At 40.6% G+C, this 23,187-nt stretch overlaps 1 protein-coding gene across 2 annotated transcripts in view; it reads left to right on the top strand.

Annotated features, from left to right (window-relative positions):
* Window positions 1-8,946, top strand: part of thoc2 (THO complex 2) — a 141,213-nt gene extending 132,267 nt beyond the window's left edge. For both annotated transcript variants that reach the window (XM_072595309.1, XM_072595310.1), the window contains one exon: window positions 8,228-8,946. The gene's annotated coding sequence lies outside the window, so the exon portion shown is untranslated. The remainder of the gene's footprint in view (window positions 1-8,227) is intronic.
* Window positions 8,947-23,187: the final 14,241 nt, after the last annotated feature.

Here is a 23,187-nt window from a genome sequence, read left to right on the forward strand (position 1 = left end):
CCAAAGTGCCTGTTCCTGTTCTGTAATTTCCTTTGTCCTTTGTTCTTTGTTCTAAGATTGGTCGAACTCTGTTTGTATTCACTGGAACTTTGCACAGTAAGAGGCAAAATATATAGCCATGTGTGCTTCAGTTTCTCAAACCTGAGCTCAAGGTTTCTGGTCATAACTAACTGGAAACTTTGAGGAACAATGCTATGCTGTGAATTTCCTGTGGTGAATTTTCCAACAACCAAACCTACAATAGTAGAGCCCAGGGCAACAGTAAATTGGTGGCTAACTGGAAGAGGCAGCCAGTGTGACTGGAAGTAGCATTTTCAAACTGATTTTCAGTTTCGAATTTTGATGAAGATGCAGAGCTCTGCCTTACCACAATGAAGAAAATATTGCATCACAGTAAATGTGTAGAAATGTAATAGTCATGGGGGACTCTCAGGCTTTTTTGTACTGTTGAACAGTTTGGCAAACAATGTCGCCTCCCTTCTGATGCCAGGATAAATGACATCACTGAATGGGTGCAGAATATTTTGTTGTGGATAGATGAATTTCTATAAGTTGGCTTCAATGGGTGGCTTGACGAACAGTTGAGGTTTGGTGGAACAGTCTTTAGGCAGGTAGATAGCAAAATGTTCACAAGGATTAGAGTCATAGAGATGTACAACACAGAAACGGAAGCTTCCGTCCAACTCGACCATGCCTTATCTAGACCCATTTACCAGCACTTAGCCCATGTCCCTCGAAATCCTTCCTATTCATATACCCTTCTAGATGCCTTTTAAATATTGTAAATGTACCAACTTCACCACTTCCTCTGGCAGCTCATTCTGTACACGCACCACCCTCTGTGTGAAAAGGTTCACCCTTAGATCCCTTTTTAAAGCTTTCCCCTCTCACCCTAAACCTGTACCCTCTAGTTTTGGACTCCCCCACTCTAAGAAAAAGACCTTTTCGATTTACCCTATCCATGCCCTTTGTGATTTTATAAACCTCCGTAAGGTCACCCCTCAGCCTCTAATATTGCAGGGAAAACAACTCCTACCTACTCAGCCTCACCCTATAGCTCAAACCCGTCAACCCTGGCAACATTTTTGTCAATGTTATCTGAACCCTTTCAAGTTTCACAACATTCTTTTGATAGGAAAGAGACCAGAATTGCATGCAATATTCCAAAATTGGCCTAACCAATGTCCTGTACAGCCGTAACATGACCTCCCAACTCCTGTACTCAATACCCTGTCCAATAAAGGAAAGCATACCAAATGGCTTCTTCACTGTCCTATCTACCTACGACTCCACTTTCAAGGAATTATGAACCTGCACTCCAAGGTCTCTTTGTTCAGCAACACTGGCCAGGACCTTACCATTAAGTATATAAGTCCTGCTCTGATTTGACTTTCCAAAATGCAGCATCTCACTTTTATCTAAGTTAAACTCCATCTGCCAATCCTCAGTCCATTGGTCCATCTAATCAAGATCCCGTTGTACTTGGAGGTAACCTTCTTCACTGTCCACTACACTTCCAATTTTGGTGTCTTCTGCAAACATACGAACTACACCTCCTATATTCACAGCCAAATCATTTATATAAATGATGAAAAGCATGGATCCAGCACCGATCCTTGTGGCACACCACTAGTCACAGGTCTCCAGTCTGTAAAGCAACCCTCAACCACCACGCTCTGTCTTCTACCTTTGAGCCAGTTCCGTATCCAAGTGGCTAGTTCTCCCTGTATTCCATGAGGTCTAACCTTGCTAACCAGTCTACCATAAAGAACCTTGTTGAATACCTTGCTGAAGTTCATATAGATCACGTCCACCGCTCTGCCCTTGTTACTTCAAAAAAAACTCAATCAAGTGCATGAGACATGATTTCCCATGCACAAAGCCATATTGACTATCCCTAATCAGTCCTTACCTTTCCAAATCCATATAAATCCTGAGCCTCAGGATTCCCTGTAACCTGTGCACCACTAATGTCAGGCTCATTGGTGTATTGTTTCCTGGTTTTTCCTCACCACCTTTTCTTAATCAACCTCCAATCTTCTGGACCCTCAGCTGTGACTATCAGTGATACATATATCTCAGCAAGGAGCCCAGGAATCACTTTCCTAACTTCCTACAGAGTTCTAGGGTACACCTGATCAGGTCCTGGGGATTTATCCACTTATATGCACTCTAAGATATTCAGCATCACCACCTCTGTAGTATGGACATTTTTCAGGATGTCACCATCTACTTCCCTACGTTCTATATCTTCCATGTCCTTCTCAACAGTAAACACTAATGCAAAATACTCATTTAGTATCTCCTCATCTCCTGTGGTTCCATAATAGGCTGCCTTGCTGATCTTTGAGGGGCCCTATTCTTTCCCTAGTTACCCTTTTGTCCTTGGGATTCTCCTTAATCCTATTTGCCAAAGCTATCTCATTTCCCATTTTGCCCTCCTGATTTCCCTCTTAAGTATACTCCTACTGTCGTTATACTCTTCTATGGACGGATTCACTGTATGTCTGTTGTCTATACCTGACATATGTTTCCTTCTTTTTCTTAACCAAAACTCTAGTCATCCAGCATTCCCTACACCTACCAGCCTTGCCTTTCACCCCAACAGGAGTACACTGTCTCTGTACCCTCGGTTATCTCATTTTTGAAGGCTTTCTATTTTCCAACAGTCCCTTTGCCTGCGAACATCTGCCCCCAATAAACTTTTGAAAGTTCTTGCCTAATACCGTAAAAATTGGCCTTCCTCCAATTTAGAACATGAACTTTTAGACCTGGTTTATTCTTTTTCATCACTCTGTTAACACTAACAGAATTATAGTCGCTGGGCCCAAAGTGCTCCCCTACTGACACCTCAGTCACCTGCCCTGCCTTATTTCCCAAGAGTAGGTCAAGTTTTGCACCTTTTCTCATAGGTATATCTACATACTTGAAACTTTTCATGCACGCACTTAACAAACTCCTTTCCATCTAAACCCTTAACACTGGCAGTCCCGGTCAATGTTTGGAAAGTTAAAATCTACCACAACCACCCTATTATTCGTACAGGTAACTGAGATCTCCTTACAAATTTGTGTCTCAATTTGCCGCTGACTATTAGGGGCTCTATAATACAATCCCAATAAGATGATCATCCTATTTCTCAGTTCCACCCAAATAACTTCCCTGGATGCATTCCCAGGAATATCCTCCCTAAGTACAGCTGTAATGCTATCCCTTATCAAAAATGCTATTCCCCCTCCTCTGTCGCCCCTCTTTCCATCCTTCCTATAGCATTTGTATCCTGGGCCATTAAGCTGCCAGTTCTGACAATCCCTGAGCCATTTTTCTGTAATTGCTACGATATCCCAGTCCCATGTTCCTAACCATGCCTTGAGTTCATCTGCCTTCCCTGTTGGGCCTTTTGCATTGAAATAAATGCAGTTCAATTTATCAGTCCTACCTTGTTCCCTGCTTTGTTCCTGCCTGCCCTGACTGTTTGTATTGCTCCTTTTCCCAACAAATCAGTGTCAGGTTGATCTCTTTCCTCCCTAGTTTTCTTTAGCCCATCACTTTCCCCCCCCACCACCCCCACTTACTAGTTTAAATCCAGAGCAGTTTGAGCAAATCTCCCTGCTGGTATATTACTCCCCTTCCAATAATTCAGGTCCAATCCATCCTTCTTGTACAGGTCACTTCTATCCCAGAAGAGATTCCAATGATCCAAAAATGTGAACCGTTCTCCTCTGCACCAGCTCCTCAGCCACACATTCATCTGCTCTATCGTCCTATTCCTACCCTCACTAGCTCATAGCGCCAAGAGTAATCCAGATATTACTACCCTTGAAGACCTTTTTAAATTCCTGCCTAACTTTCTATATTGTCTCTTCAGAATCACTTCCTTTTCCCTTCTTATGTCATTGGTTCCAATGTGTACAATGATCTCTTGCTGGTCCCTCTCTGCTTTAGAACATTCTGCACCCTCTCCAAGAAACCCTTAATCCTGGCCCATTCTGATTTTTCAGCACTGGCTGCCTCTAACTAGAGCGACTCCTGTCACAATCGATTTCTTGGAATCCGGTGTACCCTTCATTACATTAGAGCCACTCTCCATAACAGAAACTTGGCTGTATGTGCTATATTCCCCTGAGAGTCCATCACCCCATTCATTTTCCAAATCATCATACTTGTCTCAGAAAGGGATAGCAACAGGAGACTCCGACATTATCTACCTAACCTTCCTACCTTTCTTGGAGTTAACACATCTACCTGACTGTATCTATGGCTTTTCTCCCTTCCTATAATGCCATTTATCACACCCCCTACCCACGGTACTCATTATTGTAGATTAATAGCAAGTTTTCACTTAAAAACTATGCACTTATCTCTTCCTATACTGTGAGCTCTCCCACACAGGTTCCTTCAAGATCAGCTGTGAAATTAACTGTTCGTTAATTTTTCCTAGATGAATCCGATGTCCAGAAATACTTGAACTCAAACAGCAAAGACAGTAAATGTGCAGATTGACTCCTGTGTCAGACAGAAATATGGGTTTCTTTCTCTGACCATGTAGTCAGTGCCTTTTAACTGTCTTCCTCCTTTTTGAAGTGCCATTGTTTTGATCTTTTGTCCCCAAGGTTCCACAACAATGCAACGATGTATAAAAAGTAATTGCTGCTCCTGGAATTCAAAGACCTCCAACACCTAAAATATCTCAGAAAAGGAGCAGCCCTTACAGCCACAATTTTTTCCCATCGTTGATGACTAGGTGCCAAAAAGTTGAGCTCTGCTTAGGGACATGCATAGGAGTAGGTGATTCAGTCAGTTGAGTCTGCTCCATCATTCAATAGCAACATGGTGATTTGATTCCTTCACATTCCTGTCTCCCCTTTTCACGAACTTACTTCTCAAAAATCTGTGTTGAAAACATTCAAGTATACTGCTACCACTGTCTTTTGAGGAAGATAGCATTCCAAAACCACATGACCCTCTATGGGAAAATACTTTTTGCCTCTGTCTTAAATGAATGACACTTTGAAGTTGTGGACCCTAGTTCGAGAGTCACCCACAGGAATAAACATCCTCACCACATCCACCCTGACAAGGCCTCTCTGGATCTTTAAATATTCCAATCAAGTTACTTTTGCTATGTTAAACTCTAATGGATGCAAGCCTAGTCTATCTGATCGTTCTGCATAAAACATTCAATCTTACCAGTCATATGTATAGTAAACCTTGGCTGAACATTTCTGAATCTGCTGCTCATTGCTTAGGGGCAGGACATTGGTGAGATGAGATCTGGAGTACTGTACTCATTATTGGTCACCATGTTCAAGGAAGAATGGAAATGCATTGGAAGTAGTTCAGACAATATTTAACAGTCGTAAGATAGCTGGAGTGGATAGGTTGAACAGGCTAGGTTGATATCTGCTGGAGTTCAGAAGAGTAAGACGACTTTATTGAAGCATCAGATATGCTGAGGGAATTTGAAATGTATGTAGAGCGGATGATTCCTATTATGAGAGAATAGAGAATCAGTGGTCACTGTTTAATATTGCTTTAAATCCCTCGGAGATGAGAATTTTTTTTTCCCCCAGCGACCATGAGTCTTTGGAATAAGCTGGCGAAAGCATAATCTTTGAATATGTAAGGCAAGCATGGAGAAGCAAGGTTGTGAAAGATTTATAGAGATAGGTGAGCACATGGATTTCAGGCTCCAGTCAGATCAGCTATGATCTTATCAAATGACAGAGGGGAGGTTGAATGGCCTATTTGTGCTCCTTATTTGTATGTTTTTATGTTGCACTAGTGGTTAATAAGTGGGGTTCAGAATTTTGGACACCTACAGCTTTCACTTAATTGATTTAACATAAAATATCCCCTGATGTTTCTTGGGTAACAGTCATGACCAAGCAAGAAATATTAGAGATTGTTGATATCAGAGATAGTTCTAGACTGGACCTCTGAAGGTGATAGGATGCATAATAGAGTGCAACCATTTCTGGAAAACCTTCCATAGAGTGAATGCAGGATGCTTGAAGGTTCTTCCGTCAGCAAAACAAAACTGAGGGAAAGTTGCAGACTAGAACTGGAAGAAAAGAAGCAAGCTCAGTTTAAGATTGGAAAATATTCCAGAAGTCAGCCTATTTTAGATGAGGCCAGGATTTTTGAAATGGTATACACATGGAACTAGTGAAGTTTCACAGGATGTCACACAAGAGTACAACTTTATGTAAAGTGGAATACAAGCTTTTCAATACATTGATTTATCCACTTTTATGATTTTCAATACGTTTTGTGTTTCAAGAAATTTTTATGCGCAAGACATGTTTTGAAACGCATAAAAGTGGATAAATACCCAGGACCTGATCAGGTGTACCCTAGAACTCTGTGGGAAGCTAGGGAAGTGATTGCTGGGCTTCTTACTGAAATATTTGTATCATTGATAGTCACACGTGAGGTGCCGGAAGACTGGAGGTTAGCTAACGTTGTGCCACTGTTTAAGAAAGGTGGTAAGGATAAGCCAGGGAATGATAGACCAGTAAGCCTAACGTCGGTGGTGGGCAAGGTGTTGGAGAGAATCCTGAGGGACAGGAACTACATGCATTTGGAAAGGCAAAGACTGATTAAGGATAGTCAACATGGCTTTGTGCATGGGAAATCATGTCTCACAAACTTGATTGAGTTTTCTGAAGTAACAGAGGATTGATGAGGGCAGAGCGGTAGACGTGATCTGTATGAACTTCAGTAAGGCATTTGACAAGGTTTCCCATGGGAAACTGGTTAGCAAGGTTAGATCTGACGGAATACAGTGAGAACTAGTAACTTGGATACAGAACTGGTTCAAAGGTAGAAGACAGAGGGTGGCGGTGGAGGGCTGTGACCAGTGGAGTGCAACAAGAATCGGTGGTGAGTCCACTACTTTTCATCATTTGGATGTGAGCATAAGAGGTCCAGTTAGTAAGTTTGCAGATGACACCAAAATTGGAGGTGAAGTGGACAGCGAAGAAGGTTATCTCAGATTACAACTGGATCTTGATCAGATAGGCCTGTGCGCTGAGAAGTGGCAAGATGGAATTTAATTTCGATAAATGTGAGGGGCTGCATTTTGGGAAAGCAAATTTTAGCAGGACTTATACGCTTAATAGTAAGGTCCTCGGGAGTATTGTTGAACAAAGAGAGCTTGGAGTGCAGATTAACAGCTCCTTGAAAGTGGAGTCGCAGGTAGATAGGATAATGAAGGAGGTGTTTGTTATGCTTTTCTATATTGGTCAGAGTATTGAGTACAGGAGTTGGGAGGTCATGTTGTGCTGTACAGGACATTGGTTAGGCCACTGTTGGAATATTGCATGCCGTTCTAGTCTCCTTCCTATCGGAAGGATGTTGTGAAACTTGAAAGCGTTCAGTAAAGATTTACAAGGATGTTGCCAGGCTTGGAGGATTTGAGCTATAGGGGGAGGTGGAATAGGCCAGGGCTGTTTTCCCTGGAGTGTCGGAGACTGAGGGGTGACCTTACAGAGGTTTACAAAATCATGAGGGGCATCATAGGATAAATAGACAAAGTCTTTTCCCTGGAGTAGAGGAGTCCAGAACTAGAGGGCATAGGTTTAGGGTAAGAGGGGAAAGATATAAAAGAAACCTAAGGGCAACCTTTGCACACAGAAAGTGCTACTTGTATGGAATGAGCTACCAGAGGAAGTGGTGGAGGCTGGTACAATCGTGACCTTTAGAAGGCATTTGGAGGGGTATAGGAACACGAGGGGTTTGGAGGGATATGGGCTGGATGCTGGCAGGTGTGACTAGATTAGGTTGGGATATCTGGTCATCATGACTCTGTGACAAGCATTGGAAATGAGTGTGGGCCACATTTGGTGGTGTTGTGATGAAAGTTGGTAGCCTTTTCTTGAAGGCTACAAATGGATTTCATCATATACTAAAATTCATTGAGTAAAATTAATTGCATGTTAAAAGCTTGTTATAGCCTCATCTGTAATTGCAGATCAGGATTACTGCCTCTTCAATTTTCCTTTTGCCCCTTTGAGGAAGAACTTTACCTCAGCTTTGGCCTTTCTCTGAAGATTCACTTGACACTGGCAACTCACGATGTGGCAAAATGAATATGAACCCCCAGTTTGTAATGTTGATATACTGGTACTTTTTGAATTCCAATCCAAAATTGTAAAATCGTCCAGGAGCATGCACTTGTGATGCTTTTTAATCTTCCAAGTTATGTTTCTTTATCCTATTACAGGTTCCCCGTCCCTCACCCACCTTATCCCCATTGGATTACAAGCTGCTGCCATGGATTTATTTGTGCTACTGAATTTTGGATACTTGGACTTCATTTGTAAGGATGGCAAATCACGACAGAGGACCTAACCGAAGCCTATTAAAATATTTTGTTGAATTCCTTTCACTCCATTTCTGTTGGCCATCGTTTAAAAGTTGAGTTGTGTTGTCTTTTAACTTGATGTTTTGTCTGTATGCATGTCATTTTCAGTATAATACTAGCAAGTGGTTTGCTCTTTAATATAAGCACAATGTGCTGTACACAGCAAAACCACAGAGTATATTTTGTAGTCACTTTGAGAATGGACTGGCGTCTGCTACAGACTGTCTACAACCTTTTGTCTTCACCTTTATGGCAATGAAGATATTTGTATATTATGTATACACTAGTATAGTGATTGTGTGTAATTAAAATCAGCCATTGTTTAATTTACTGATTAAAACTATCCTGTGCAGCATCTTGTGTTTATTCCATGAATTGCCATTGAAGAAAATGAATTGCAAGAGTTGTCCTTTAAAAGATTAAATTAGGTTTAAATTGTACAACTATAGGAGATTTCTATTTCCATGAATACCTATGTTTCGTCATAAATTTTCAAGATTGCATTTGAATTTTTTATCTGCTGTATTCTACCAGTGTAATCTTTTTCTAAATAAATGGATAGTTTTCTCAGTCGGTCATCTGTTGTAATGGGGGTTTTGCTCATTCTTTTGATATTATGGTTTTCAATTTGCAGTATTTTTCCCTTGGCTCATTTGGAGATGGCGGACATGAAGTGCAAATTGTCCTAACTGCTTCATTGTTCTAATGTTTTTAAAAGTTTAGACGTACTGTAAAACTATTTAAAATTAGAAAGCTTTATTTATTGATGTGAAAATACTATTTTTGTTTGAAATGAAATGCCATGGATACTCTATCTTGGCCTCTTCCTGAAATCCCCAGAATCTCACATGCTGACCTTCATCCAATTTTATTCTCTCTTGACTGACCTGGCACTTGTATGGCATTGACTGGCACTTGTCTGGTGTGACTGTTACTTGACACAGACTGCCTCACTATCTGAAGAGTTGCGAATGGTGATGAACATTGTGCAAACATCAGTGAATATCCCCCCTTTTGACTTCTCTGGTAGAGAGGATGTCATTAATTTTCAGCTGAAGATAGTTGGACCTAGAATACTACCCTTAGGAATATCTGCAATGATGTCCTATGGTTGAGTTGATTGATCTCTAACAACAACAACCTTTCCTTGTGTTGTCCTTGTTTGTTGGAAAGTGGGCAATATGCAGTGATCTTGGGTGTTTATCAGTCTGCTGCTGCTCATGGCCCACACTGCCCATGGCTGTCCAGACTTGAGTTGCTATATCTGTTCAGACCTTTCCCATTCAGCCTGGTCACAATATTAAACAACACAAAAGATTATCTCCAGAGTGTGAAGTTTTGATTTTGTCTCCACAAGTACTCTGCAGCGGTCACTCTTACCAGTGTTGTGGACAGATGCATCTAAGACAGGTAGATTGGTGAGAATCAGGTCAGATAGATATTTCCCTCTTGTTCCCTCACATGCACACCTGATCTAGCAGCTGTGTCCTTAGGGATCTGGCCACCTTGTCATCTCAGTCAGTGATGCTACTGAACTATTTTCAGTGATGGATATTGAAGACCTGAATGCACACTTATGAGCCCTTCCCAACCCAAGTGGTGATCAACATGGCAATGAATTGTTTTGTTAGCTGGTACAGGAGGTGATAAGTAATAATCAGGAGGTTTCCTTCCCTATTTTCGACATAAAGTCGCATGACATCATGTGGCCCAGAAGTAAAGTTGCCATTGTTTGAAGTCTTAAGGCTGCTTACTCATGAGAGTGAGACTGTTTAAGGTGAGTTTAATATGAGGGTTACCATGCCTTTAGCAAGGGCTGAGGTTGAGAAGATGGGATCTTCTTAGTAACATCAGCCAGAGCAGGAATTGAATTTGCATTATTGGTGTCACTTTCTTTCATAAATCAGCTGTTCAGCCAAAGATCAAATAAACCACCGTGGGAGTCCAGACAATGTTGAAGTCAACTATATTCCTTTGCTGACATGTTTAAATTATTCTTACTTGTCCTTGCAGTCGTCATCTTCCCTCACAGCCTCCTTGTGGCCCATTTTATCTCTTCCTTATTGCAGCTGCCGTCTTCACCCTCTTCAATCTCTTGCAGCCTCCTTATATCCCAACCCATTGCAACCTTTTCTCCCCCATCTCCTTGCAGCATCCTTTAACTCCCGTCTCCCTTTGCAACAATGTGATGCTGATTGGTGCAACCTACGGCTGCCTATCAATTTCAGAGGTCCTCTGCCATCAACCATGTGCTTGCTTGTCAGGTAGCTGAATAGCTTGGGCTGTAAGTAAGACATTGAGAAGCTAGTTGATCCAGAAGAGAAACTAGGTCTGCAACAGCCAAAAATGCTCTTAGATATCTGCAGTAAACCACTTTAAGCCAGAAGTAAAATTAACTTCAGCAGATGCTGCAGGCTGTGATTTTGAATTGGATAATTTGGAAGCCTTTCATAAGTGAACCAGCCACCATGTACCTCTTGCAAACCAGCTTTTATGATGACTCTGTGAATAGTGAGACTTGATTCCTAGCATACTACCTCACTGAGTCATGACATTTCTCTTCCCCCAGATCCACCTTGCTTGTTTACTCTGTCTTGGCTTCAACCCCTGGATCTCATTGTTCTCACTCCACTCCCCACCAGCTCAGGAAACCCACTTACAGCTTTCAGCTCTTGGCCATCTGTAACCCTGGTTCTCAGACTTCTGAACTTGGCTCTTATTCCCTGTCCCACAGGAAAAGGCTGGCATCTATCTCTGTACCAGCCATTGCTTGATTCACTGTTTTCTGCTCCCATTTCACATTTGCCGTATTTGTATTTCTGTTCTATTTGGGGGAAGAGATTTGTACAGATTGGTCACTTTAATGAGATATGGAGGCAACTTTCAGAGAAGTGTAAAGCTAATAAGGTAATGATGGGACTTCAGTTTCTTCAACATTAACTGGGGTGGTCATAGTATTAAAGGTTTAAAGGGAGCAGAATCCTTAAAATGCATCCAGGACTTTTTTTTACTGACAATATGTAGATGACCCTAAAGGGAGGTGGTGTCCTATGTAATGAAGGTAGCCAATTGGTTCAGGTATCAGTGAAGATGCATAACTGTTAGATTCAAAATTGTTCTGGGAAAGGACAAGAATGGGCCTGAAATGGAAGTTCTAAACTGGGGGAAGGCTGGTTTTCATAAAATCGCATGATTTAATTTGAGGGACTGGAAGATGTAAATCAATCTCCAAACAATGGGATTCATTCAAGAAAGAAATATGGAGAGAAAAGAGACAAAACGTTCCAATAAAGAAAACAAGATGGGACCAATAAATCCAGTAAACCCTGAATATCAAGGCGTATACAGAATTGGATAAAGAGAAGGGAGACTTATGGCAAATACTTAGGGTTCAACTACAGAAGCCCCAGAGGAGTACAGAATGCATAAGAGGAAATTTAACAAGGAAATTAGGAGACCAAAAAAGGGGACATGGAACAATGATAGAAAGTCAAAAAAGGTAATTCCTAAGTTAATTTACAAGTATCTAGAGAGAAAGACTTAAGGACTACAGTAGTAATTTGTGCATAGAGTCAGAGGGCATAGGTAGGGTTCTAAATTAATCCTTTGTCCCTCTCGTGAATATTGACACAATGTAGGTATAGAAATCAGGGAGGAGTGTGATAAATTTAAAGAAGTTAACCTAGAGACTAGGATCTCTGTGATCTGGCAGGCGTAAAAGTAGACAAACCTCCAGGGCCAGATGAAATGTATCATAGACTGTTGACTGAAGTGTAGGCAGGAATGTAGACGTAAACTTTCAATTTATATCCAGCCACAGAAGAGATGCCAAAGGACTGGAGGGCAACCAATATGGAATTCAAGGAAAGGGATAGCCAGGAAACTATAGGTCAGTTAATTGAACTTCAGTGGTAGATTAAACAATGAAAGCAATTCTTAGGGACAGAATTAATCTGCATTTGAAGTAGAGATTAATCAAGAACAGAATGTCATGTCTGACCAACTTGATTAAATTTTTCAAAGTGATGATCAGGTATGCAGATAATAGACAATAGGTGCAGGGGTAGGCCGTTCTGCCCTTCGAGCCTGCACCACCATTCAATATGATCATGGCTGATCATCCTTAATCAGTATCCTGTTCCTGCCTTATCTCCATAACCCTTGATTCCACTATCCTTGAGAGCTCTATCCAACTCTTTCTTACATGAATCCAGAGACTGGGCCTCCACTGCCCTCTGGGGCAGAGCATTCCACACAGCCACCACTCTCTGGGTGAAGAAGTTTCTCCTCATCTCTGTCCTAAATGGTCTACCCTGTATTTTTAAGCTGTGTCCTCTGGTTCAGCACTCACCCATCAGCGGAAACATATTTCCTGCCTCCAGAGTGTCCAATCCTTTAATAATCTTGTATGTGAGCATGCATTCAGTCTTCAACTTGGATTTCAGCAAAGCTGGGAGACTGCTAGTATGGGTAAGAGACCATGGGATCCAAGGAAATTTGCCTAATCAGATCTAGATTTGAGTGGCAAGGAGCAGAGGGTGATGGTCAAGGGCTGTTCTTGTAATTGGAAACCTGTGTCCAGTGAGGTTGAAAAGGAATCTGTGCTGGACCCTTGCTATTTGAGCTATATATAAATGAGTTAGGAGGGTTGATCAGTAAGTTTGTGGATGATATGAAAATTGGTGGTAAGTAATAAGGAAGATAGTCTTAGTCTTAGATTACAGGAAGATATGGATGGGCTGATCAGTGATAAGTGGCTTTTAATCTGGATGTGTAAGGTGATGCGTGTAAGGTAAGGCAAGGCAATACATGGTGAACAGTACAACCTTTGGAACCACCAAGGATTGGGGGGACCTTGGTGTGACTTACACTGATCCCTTCGGGTGATAGGACAGGTAGATAGTAGTTAAGAAATCAAAATGGTATACTTGCCTTTGTTAGTCAATGCATTGAATTTAAGAGCATGGAGGTTTTGCTGGGACTATATAAAATGTTGATTAGATCATCATTAGAGTATTGTGTGCTGTTCTGGAATTCACATCATAGGAGGGATGTAATTGAATTGGCAAGGCTGCGGAGCAGATTTACTGGGATGTTTCCTGGTCTGGATGGTTTCAGTTATGAGGACAGATTGAATAGACTAGAGTTGATTTCCTTGGATCAGAGGAAAACTAAGTGGGGGGTTTCTGATTGAGGTGTATGCAATTATGAGAGGCACAGACAGGAAGGAAGTTTTCCCTTTGGTCGATGGATCTAGAACTGGGTGGCATAGATTTATGGTAAGGGGCAGGAGATTTAAAGGGAATGTGAGAAAATACTACGACATTCAGAAGGTAGTAAGGTTCTGAAACTCACTGCCTGTAAAGGTGAGAAGCATAGAGACCCTCAATGTTACATCACGCGTATATCTAAGTTTTATATATCTTTTGAAACTATGTGAAAGTGAGAACTGCAGATGCTGAGGATTAGAGTCAAGAGTGTGGTGCTGGAAAAGCACAGCAAGCTAGGCAGCATCTGAACAGCAGGAGAATAGGTGTTTCGGACAAAAGCCCTTCATCAGGAATGAGGCTGTGAGTGGAGGGGGTGGGGAGATAAATTTGAGGGGGGTTGGGGCTGAAGGGTAAGGTAGCTGAGAGTGTGATAGGTAAATGGAGGTGGAGCGGATGGGTAGAAAGAAAGATGAATAGGTCATGAGGGTGGTGCCAAGTGGAGATGTTGGAACTGGGATAAGGTGGGGGGGTAGGGGAAATGAGGAAACTTGGTGAAATCCACGTTGATACCGTGTGGTTGGAGGGTCCCGAGGTGGAAGATGAGGCGTTTTTCCTCCAAGTGTTGGGTGGTTAGGGTATGGCGAAGGAGGCGGCCCAGGACCTGCATGTCTTTGGAGTGGGAGAGGGAGTTGAAGTGTTCAGCCATGCGGTGGTGGGGAGGTTGGTGCAGGTGCCCCACTTCCTTCTACCTATCACACTCTCAGTTACCTCCCCCTCCCCCTATCCCCACCCACGTCCCACTTATCTCTCTGTTTCTTCTGCTCAGCCTTATTCCTGGTGAAGGGCTTTTATCCGAAATGTTGATTCTCCAGCTCCTCTGATGCTGCTTGACCTGCTGTGCTTTTCAAGCACCACGGTCACGATGCAAAACTGTGTGCCAAGTGATGGAACGTGGGATTAAAGTAGTTTGGTGTTGTTTTTGCTGGCATTATATGGATAACTGAAGGGTTTTTTTCCTGTGCTGTGGATCTCTAGGATTGAATCTTCATATGTGACGTGAGGATTTTCAGGTTGGTTCTGTCTACCATTTTGAACATTGGTGGTATGCTTTTTTTTAAAAAAACGGGCATTTGTTGCTATCTTGTGTCTCTTGTCCCATGTTGATTTAAATACTGTTGCATTGTAGGAAATCAATAATTTCCTTGTGTTTTGCCTTGTAGTTCAATAGAGCAGTGAAATTATTGGGGGTGTGTTTTTCCCCTGAATTCTGCTTCTGCATGCCTCCAAATAGCAAATACATGAACTCAATTACAAATAGCACTGTTACAAAGTGACTGATGACATAACTTAACGAAGGAAGTAAATAAGACTGAAAAAGAAGGCCCTGAAAACTGACCGACTTTAAAAATCAAAATGTAGCCCTCAAGAAATTCCAAGGTGAGCTCTCTGGAAAGGAAGAAATCTTTTGAGTCCTGGTTTATTGTTATTCTGGGCACTTGGACCATCCTCTGAAATGCTTGGCATCTCCAGGAACATCTGGCTATTTTCTTTCTTTTTGAGTCATTTTGTTGCCATTTTGCCTGAACTTTAAGTTACTATTAGTATCTGTTCCCTCTGTAACCTTTTGTTATTTGCCCTCAAGAGTTCAGAAACAAACTAAACCAATGGTTTCCTTTTTGATTTACAGTTCTTAAATTTTCCAGTTTTGCTCTTAACATTGTTTGTCTGTTCTTGAAGGACTACTTCGACCCTCTGAAGAATGAGCAAAGGTTTTACCAACAAACATTTGGAGCATAGGAGCATTAGTAACTTCAAGATTTCTTCTCTGGGATCTGTTAAAATGTCTAATTTACATGGACAAATTGTTCTGCATATTCCTTACAGATTTACTCCTTTGACATATATTAAAACAACTAAAGAAGATGATACAAATTAGAAAACATAAGATAAACTAGAAATACAAATCTCCCAATTGCAAATAACATTTTCATTTTGTAACTTACTGTTGTTTATAGAACTTTGTGCACTATTTAAGTGTTTTGTTCTCCTACATAGAAAATGTAATTCAGTTATCAGTGTCCTTGGACATTGGCGCAATATTGCACAAGCTAATTCTAACCAGGTAACTTCATCATTTTGTGCATGCCTTCTCCCACCTGCAATTTGCTTCGCCTAACCATTAATGTCAAGTTGTTAGTTAAAAGCCCCCGAACCAAAAATATTTGGGAAAAATCTAAATTATTACAGATGAATAGGGATGACAAAATAGCCAAAGACGTCAACAAAGAAACAAATGGTAGGAAGTACATCTGACATTAGAGTTGCGTCTATGGTATGGAAAGCAACACATTGCTGATTAGTTCTACTCAATTAGTCACCCCACCTAACGAAACAAAATCAAAATCATTCCTGAAGAAGGGCTTATGCCCGAAATGTCGATTCTCCTGCTCCTTGGATGCTGTCTGACCTACTGCGCTTGTCCAGCAACACATTTTTCAACAAAATCAAAAGCAAAGTCTCCTGAATGCCATGATTATCCTCTTTCACCACTGTTGCATTGATATTTGTACTTGATATTGACTAAGGGCATTTACAATAATTCTTGTACAAGTATGCTATTTGGAAAATAGTCAATAGAACTAACTTGCGCATTTCTACTTTCTGTATAATTAATTCTACTGATTTCAGATGCACTTCCTGTCATTTGTTAGGGGCACTGTTCCTTCGTCAGGTGGCTAGTGGAGCAGGATTTTAAAATACAAAAATTATAGCAAAATAAAATGTGTTTGCAGATGAAATAGTTATCAATTAATTTACTAAAAGCTGCATTTAGTTGAACAGCATCAATATTATGTAAGCATCTTACTTGATTTCTGAATAGACTGTTGATACTGCTAAACAGTGCAGATTTGTTCAGTTGCTAGTCATAGAAACATAGAAAATTGTTGCAGGAGTAGACCCTATTATCCTTTGAGCCAGTACTGCCATTCAATATAATCATGGCTGATCATGTAATCATAGTATATCATTTCCACCCTCTTCTCATAGCCTTTGAAGTCTTTCACCGTAAAGGCTACGTCCAGCTTGAATATATCTAATGAGCTAGCCCCAACAGCTTCCAGTGAGAGAGAATTCCAAAGGTTCACAACTCTGAGTGCGGAAATTCTTCCTTATCTCTGTCCTGAATAGCTTCCCTCTTATTCTTAGCCTGTGACTCCTAGATCTGGACTTGCCCAACATTGGGAACATCCTTCCTGCATCTAGCCTGTTTGGTCTCATTAGGATTTTACATGTTTCTATGAGAACCCCTCATTCTTCTAAATTCCAGCAAGTACAAGTTCATGCGATCCAGTGTTTCCTCGTATGTCAGTCCTGCCATCCCAGGAATCAGTCTGGTGAACCATTGCTGGACTCACTCAATAGCAAGAATGTCCTTCCACTGACCAGAAGACCGAAACAATTTCATACGTGTTGCTGTAGTTAGATAGAATAACCTTACAGAAGAAAAATAGTAAAGAAAACTTGTACTTAAATGTTATCATTCACTTTTGTAACATTATAAATTTTGTTGTAATGCAGTATAACATAGAAGCAGAACACTTCTGCCTTTCAATGAGAACATGACTTCTGTCTAATTTCGTACCTTTTCCCCCAGAACTCTTGATTCACTTGCTGATTCAAGGCTGCGGTAGGCAGATTCTTAATGACTCAATCTCAATGGCCCTGTGTGCTCAGGAGGGAAGACTAAAAGGTACAACAGTTGAGCTGTGGTGAGATGCTTAAGGGGGCGTTTAATTCCCATGAGCTAAAATTTATTCCAGAAAGGAAGCAATATTGTAAAAGGGAGAAGAAAAATATCTATGGTCAAGTAAGGACATTAAGAACAAAAATTAAGGTTAACCATATTCATAGAATCATAGAACCTTGCAGTGCACAGAAGCCTTTCAGCCCATCTAATCTGCACCGATCCTATGAAGAGCATTGTCTCTATCCTGCTAACCCACATTTTCCATTGTTAACCTTCCTAGTCTGTACATCCCTGAACTCTATAGGGCAATTTAGCATGGCCAATCTAACCTGGCCATCTTCAGACTGGGAGGAAATCCATGTAGACAGAGAAAGAACATGCAAAGTACACACAGACAGTTGACCAAGGCTGGAATTGAACCTGAGTCCCAGGCCCAATGGCGGGCTAGAAGACTGGGAAGCTTTCAAATAGCAACAGAAAATTTTGAACAAAAGCAATAAAAACAGCAAAAGTAAATTGTGGAAGGAAACAAGTGCAAGATGTAAAAGACTGTGCATTGTATTGTTTAGTAAGACTTCCCTATTGCTCCATTCTCTTTGAACTAATGACCAACATTTCATTGTGCTTTTCCTATTACCTGCTGAATTTGTATGCTAGTGTTTTGTAATTTATGTATAAGGACTCCCAAATCCCTCTGTGCTATAGCTTTCTGCAATCTTTCTCCATTTAAGTAATACTCAGCTCCTCAATTCACTCTCATTAGCATTGGCACCAACATGGGTGATATCAAGGCACCTACATCAAACTCTCGCTTATTGACTACAGCTCCATCTTCAACACCATTATTTCCTCCAGACTGATCTTCAAACTCTGAGACCTTGGTCGCAGCTCTGCCCTCTGCAATGGATCCTCAGATTCCTGACCTACAGATTGCAATCAGTGAAGATAGGTAATTGCACCTCATCCACAATAACACTCAATACTGGATCCCTCCAGGGATGCATCATCAGCACCCTAATGTACATCCTGTTCACCCAACTGTATTGCCAAATTCTGAATGAATGCCATTTACAAGTTTGGTGATGACACCATCGTAGTGGGACGGATGTCTAACAACGATGAGTCAATATACAAAAGCGGGGTAGAGGGCTTGGTGACGTGATGCAGTAAGAACAACCTCTCTCTCAATGTTTGCAAAACCAAAAAAACTGATCATTGACTTCAGAAAGAAAGGAGGAGAACATGCCCCCATCTACATCAATGGAAATGAGGTTGCAAGGGTAGAGAGTATCAAGTTACTTGGAGTGACGATAACCTACAAGCTGTCTTGGACTTCCCACATAGATGCAATGGGCAAGAAGACATAGGAAATTTGACATGTCCATAGAGGACTTTAACCAACTTCTACAGCTGCACCATAGAAAGCATCTGGCTGGGTGCATAATGGTATGGCAATTGCACTGTCCAGAACTGTAAGAAACTCCAGAAGGTGGTGTGCACAGCCATCATGGAAGCCAACCTTCTATCCATGGATTCCTTTTACACAAATCATTGCCACAGAAAGGTTGCCAACATCATCAAACACAAATCGCACCCCGGTAATGATCTCCTACAACCTTTTCTGACAGGCAGAAGGTACAGAAGCTTGAACACATGCACCAGCAGGTTCAGGAACAGCTACTTTCCGACTATTATTAGACTCATGATTGGACTCTCTAGCCTCAAATAATGCTGATCGTGTTAATGTTGATCTCACCTGGTGCACGAGTTGTGCAATGTCACCTGTATGCCTCTAAGTTGTTTTTTTCACCTTATGTCGTTGCTTACTCTGATCAGCCAGTACTGCTCATAAACAAAGCTTTCCACTGTACTTTGGTACACATGACAATAAATCAACCATATAGCACAGAAACAAATAGATCTTTTGGTCCGGTTTGTCTGGCTGACCAGACATCCCAACACGACCAAATCCCATTTGCCAGCATATTCCTTCAACTCCTTCCTGTTCATATTCTCATCCAGATGGTTTTAAAAATATTATAGTTGTACCAGCCTCTACCACTTCCTCTGGAAAGGTCACTCCTCAGTTTCCGACACTCCACGAGAAAAAAACCCGAACCTATTCAGCCTCTTCCTATAACTCAAATCCTCCAGTACCGGCAACATCCTTGTAAATGTCAATGTTCTGTACAGCTGCAACGTGACATCCCAACTCTATACTCAATGTTCTATGTCAACTGGATTCCCCTCCTATTCTAAGTTATTCACCAACCCTGAGGTGATGTTCTTAACCCTGGAACTGAGCAGACAACAGACTGTTCAATAATTTTGCTCTCAGTTGCAGAGAACAGCATCTATTCCCCAAATTACACCATCCCTTCATTTTGTTCAGCAAATAAATGGATCTGCAGGACAAAAATCTTAAAATACAGTCTGTTTATCATGAACAAAATGGTGACTTGATTTCTTTAAGAAAATCATTATTCCTAAATCACTCTGTAATAGCTGTCCAACTGGAGAAGTTAATTCATTCAATCACATCATCAGTTTACACATCCTTCCTGTAGTTTCCACTGTCATGCACATAACCTGCAAGAACCTTGTAACTGTTGAATAATTGCAGAGGCTGAGAGACATCAAATGAAACCCACTGGGTCAAATGAGGCCTTGTCTGGTACTTGAACCCAGAATCTCTGGCATACTTTTAAACGATACAACATAAAACAACAGTGATATACTAGATGTGATAGTATTAAAAATTGACTATTAATTTTTGATTTCCACCATTTTATTTTTAATTCCTTGGATCTTTCATAGACTAAAATTGTTTTTAAAAAATAAGACTTCCCTATTTTTATACTCTATTCTCTTTGAAATAGAGACCAATATTCCGGGTTTCCCATTTACCTGCTTAAGCATAACATTAAGAATGTTATGGGTGATTAGGGTGTGCCAAATTTTGTGAAACCTTTAATAAACAAGAATCAGTCTCAGCTGAAATTACCATTGCTATGAAAAGACATTGAAACTCAGATCTGTACCTCCAATTTGATTTGCACCTTTCTGGATTTGTTTCGCATACTGCAGATACAAGCTACCCACAGATTATACAGCTGTGTAAAAAATATCAGACATGGAGATACACAAATGAACAAATGAAAGAAAGAGCTGGAAGACTGTCACCCCACCGACTGCCTCGCCACCCCCACCCCCACCCCCTAACCCCACATGTTTTCCTCTCAGAACACAATGTCTGGTAAAAAGCAAATTAGAGAAACATCTCTTCAATGAGCCCTCAAAAGGTACCGACAAGTTCTGTTACTGCCAAGGACATGTCATGAAACAACTGTTGTGAGCTATAAAGATGTGTGAATAATATAAAAGCTAATATTCATATTTGAGTTTTGTCTTTTGAATTAGCAGCATATGAAAGTTGTGTGTGTTTGAATTACTAACTTGTAAGTATTTTTTGTAGTCATGGTGATCCTTTTAAAAACACAATGTGAGGAAAAAACTTCTTGGAAAGGAAAGGGTTTTGGTTTACACTAGAATAATTTTTGCAATCAATGTAAACAATTGTGCATTAAGCTTCAGTTTAGAAGTCTAGGATTGATTCTTTATTTCTTTTCCTTAGGAAAAACATCCATAGATGGAGAAAAGATTTTTTTGTTTAGTTCAAGTTTGAACAGTTTTGCATGGTTGAATAGAGCACTTATTCTTGAGAAAGGGTCTTGGTTACAATTCTTAAGAATTAGATCATTGTAGCGTCAGGAGTTCAGCAAAATTTTCAGACTAAAAGTGTTCTGTTAAAAAAATTGAAAGGGGTTATTTGAAGCTGATTGTGCTCAATTGTATGAAAGATCCAGGAAAAGATATTCTCAAATCAGGATTTTGACTCAGCGATACTGAAGAACAATGATACATTTGGCTTGAAGGGATCTTGCAGATGTGGTATTCCCACGTATCTGCACCCTTGTTTTTGGAGACATATTAGTCAAAGCTTGAATTTTGACCAGGTCTGTTTGGACGGACAGTTTCAGTGTTTGAGGACTTGTATATGGTTTTGAATTTCTGCAGTCATTAGCGAACATCCTCACCTCTGACCTTACGATGGAAGGAAAGTCATTGATGAAGCAAATGAAGGTGTTTGGACTTCGGACATTATATTGATGAACTCTTGCAGAGATGTTCTGGAGCTGAGATGATTGATCTCAAACAACCATTCTCCTCTGTTATGGTCTCAACTCATGGTATTACAATGCAAGTCAAACCCAGAATGAAATCTGGCACTACACATCACATACATTTTAAAATTTGGGCTAACGTAGTGGTTAATCAATGAAATGTAGTCATATGAAACTGCAGATTTTCTTTAACTCCAACTGATCTAGATTTAGAATCCTTATTTACTTCATAGATTTCCTGAAAGGACTAAGCACAGTTGTTTTTGAGTATGGATAAAACAGAAGAGAAACAGTTGAGGACATCTTGTGGAAAACAAGTGTTAAATGTATTGTACTTGGAGGACAAAGTGCAAGTTTTACAGTCAGTGAAGTATGTATTAAATGCTGCTAAACTCCTGAAGGACAAAGCGCTTTACAATTTAAATTGAAAAAAGTCATAAAATGCTGAGTAGCTGCTGCATTGCTTTTGATTATTGTACTAAACTTGAGCGTGCGTGTCAATTGAATGAAATAATTCAAAAATAGCTATTGCTGAGATATTGTGCTTTAATCACAGAATTGATGGCATTTAGCTAGTAGATGGGATTTACAAAAGTCAACATTTTGAGAATTTCTTTGAACTGATGGTTATAGTGCAATATTTTTTCCAGTTGGTATCGTGCGGAATACTATCTTCTTTACTCCCAAGGTTCTTTTGGGTCAGTTCCAGTTATTGTCTACAAATTAAATAAATGTTGCTCCTGTGAGGTGCCAAGATACCGAAATGACAAAATGTCCAGTCCATCTGTAGTTAGATATTCCTAGCTACGTTCTATTCTCCAACATACAATGTATTTTTCCCAGCAATTTTATTTTGCAATTATTATCCATTTGTGTGGCAATCATGAGAGCGTTCCAAGGAAGGAAGACTATGTCCATCGTTATACTCTTTATTACTGGTTTAGGTTAATTTTGCAAATTTAAACTGATGCATTTGTCCACTCAATATAGTGAAGTTGGGTGGGAGTGAGAATAATTACATTTGATTATTCCATGGGTGTAATGATAAGTAAGTGTAATTTTACCAGTATGAGGTTCCACAGAAGTATTGGCTTTTTAGATGTAAAATAATTTGATACATGTGATAGTTTCATTTTGGAAACATATAAAAGTTTTCACCTTATGTTTTTAGAAGCCAAAGCATTTTTTCATGGAGCCTTTATATCCAGTGTTCTTCCCAGATAATGGAAAAGTTGAAAGAACAAGTTATTATGTAATTTACCTTCTTTTCATTGTGTTTGCATCTACATTTAATTTGTAAAAAAAATTCACATAACTGGAGCTCCAACCATTGCTGCATGCTTTATCTCCTCTGATTCTGGGAAAACTGTTTTGAGCATTGGGGTGGCATGGTGGCTCAGTGGTTCGCACTGCTGCCGCACAGTGCCAGGGACCCAGGTTCGATTCCAGCCTCGGGTGACTGTCTGTGTGGAGTTTGCACATTCTCCCTGTGTCTGTGTATTTCCTCCAGGTGCTCCAGTTTTCTCCCACACTTCAAAGATGTGCAGGTCAGGTGAACTAGCTGTGCTAAATTGCCCATAATGTGAGGTGTGTTAGTTGGAGGGAAATGGGTCTAAGTGGATTACTTTTTGGAGGGTCCGTGTGGACTTGTTGAGCCGAAGGGCCAGTTTCCACAGT

This window comes from Chiloscyllium punctatum, chromosome 25 (genome assembly GCF_047496795.1).
Source record: "Chiloscyllium punctatum isolate Juve2018m chromosome 25, sChiPun1.3, whole genome shotgun sequence".
NCBI classification, from domain to species: Eukaryota; Metazoa; Chordata; class Chondrichthyes; order Orectolobiformes; family Hemiscylliidae; genus Chiloscyllium; species Chiloscyllium punctatum.